This window comes from Macaca thibetana, chromosome X (genome assembly GCF_024542745.1).
Source record: "Macaca thibetana thibetana isolate TM-01 chromosome X, ASM2454274v1, whole genome shotgun sequence".
Taxonomy (NCBI): domain Eukaryota; kingdom Metazoa; phylum Chordata; class Mammalia; order Primates; family Cercopithecidae; genus Macaca; species Macaca thibetana.
In genome coordinates, this window is record NC_065598.1 from 138,556,991 (window position 1) to 138,559,104 (window position 2,114).

At 57.0% G+C, this 2,114-nt stretch overlaps 1 pseudogene; it reads left to right on the forward strand.

Moving 5' to 3' along the window:
- Positions 1-1,137: 1,137 nt before the first annotated feature.
- Positions 1,138-1,886, forward strand: LOC126946875 (B-cell CLL/lymphoma 7 protein family member C-like; annotated as a pseudogene).
- The last annotated feature ends 228 nt before the right edge of the window (positions 1,887-2,114 follow it).

Sequence of the window (2,114 nt, forward strand, 5' to 3'; positions counted from 1 at the left end):
CGGGACGGAACATTTGACCTCCCAATTATCTTACAGGTTAAAGCAACAGTGATGGATCCTGGGCCACTCGGACACCCGGACCAGGTGGCCTACATAATTATTTGGGAGGATCTGGTCCGAAATCCTCCCTCTTGGGTGAAACCCTTCCTCCATTCCCCTTCCCCATCCCAATCTACCCTCCTTGCCTTAGAAGCCCCAAAGAATCGGAATCCGGACCCGCATAAGCCAGTCCTCCCAGATGAACCCCAGAGGGACCTCCTCCTTCTCGACCCCCTGCCTCCTCCACCTCAAAACTCCCTTCTGGGACCTCCACCTTACGCTTCACCCTTGCCCCCTGTCTTGTCCCCAGCTCTTTCCTCTACCGCCTCGACCCCTACCCTTTCTCCAACTTCTCCCTCGGCCCCTCCCTCCACCCCGTCTCCTCCTCCAGCCCCGCCCAAACTCACCCCTCGGACGCCGCCGCCAACACCTCCTCGTCTCCGCTTGCGGCGGACTGAGGACCCAGAAGGCCCTTCCACTTAGCAATCCTCCCTTTTTCCCCTCCGTACTGTCAGTCACACAGTCCAGTACTGGCCCTTCTCTGCCTCTGACCTCTATAACTGGAAGACCCATAACCCTTCCTTTTCCCAAGACTCTCAGGCCCTAACCTCGTTAATAGAATCCATTCTCCTCACCCACCAGCCCACCTGGGATAATTGCCAGCAACTCCTGCAGGTCCTCTTAACCACTGAAAAAGGCAGCGGGTCCTCTTAGAGGCCCGGAAAAATGTGCCAGGACCAGGAGGCCTCCCAACCCAACTTCCCAATAAAATAGACGAGGGATTTCCCCTCACCCGCCCGGACTAGGACTATGAAACGGCACCAGGTAGGGAAAGTCTCCAAATCTATCACCAGGCTCTGTTGGCGGGTCTCAAAGGGGCAGGAAAACGCCCCACAAATTTGGCCAAGATAAGAAAGAAACCCCTAAGGAAAGGGAAGCCAGGTTAGCGAAGGAACAGATAGAGCGAGAGGATCGTAAAAACCGAGTAAAGGATAAGCATTTAACAAAAATCCTGGCGGCAATTGTGAGAGAGGGAGAGAAGCGGAGGCGGCCAAAAGTGGAAAAAGACCAGTGTGCCTACTGCAAAGAACAGGGGACTCGCGGAGACGTTGAGGACGAAAGAGGGCGCGGCCAACTCCCGGGGGGACGGCAGGCCGAGAGCGCGGCGCCCGGGCCTGGCGCCAAGCCTGAGCCCGCCGGACGGGAGGCGGCCCCGCCGCGGGCTCGGCTCCGGCCCCAGCCCCGCCAGCATGGCCGGCCGGACCGTACGGGCCGAGACCCGGAGCCAGGCCGAAGATAACATCAAGAAGGTAATGGCGACCATCGAGAAGGTCCGGAAATGGAAAAAGCAATGAGTGACTGTGGGCGACACTTCCCTTCGTATCTTCAAGTAAGTGCCAGTGGTGGACCCCCAGGAGGAGGAGCGAAGGCGGGCAGGTGGCGGGGCAAAGAGATCCCGTGGCCGGGAACGTCGGGGCAGGGGCGCCAGTCCCCGAGGGGGTGGCCCTCTCATCCTGCTGGATCTCAATGGTAAGAACAGCAACCAGAGTTTCCATTCGGAAAGTTCCCTGCAAAAAGGCACAGAGCCCAGTCCTGAGGGCAGCCCCCAGCCCAGCCGCCCTGTGTCACCTGCCGGACCCCCAGAAGGGGTCCCTGAAGAGGCTCAGCCCCCACGGCTAGGCCAAGAGAAAAATCCCGAGGGCATAACTGCTGGCAGCACTGACGAACCCCCAATGCTGACCAAGGAGGCCCTGGCAATGATCCAGCAGATGCATGCCTGGACACACTTGAGTAATTGAAAGCTAAAATTACTGATTAAAAAAACTGACTTTCTAATCCCAAAGACAAGTACCCTCGTAGAACAAATGACATCTGCCTGTAAGGTCTGTCAGCAGGTAAACGCTGGGGCTACCCGAGTGCCAGAAAGGAAATGAACTCGTGATAGCCGCCCAGGAGTCTATTAGGAAATAGACTTCACTGAAGTAAAACCTCACTATGCTGGATATAAGTACTTACTGGTGTTTGTAGATACCTTTTCAGGATGGGTAGAAGCCTACCCCACCCGGCAAGAAACG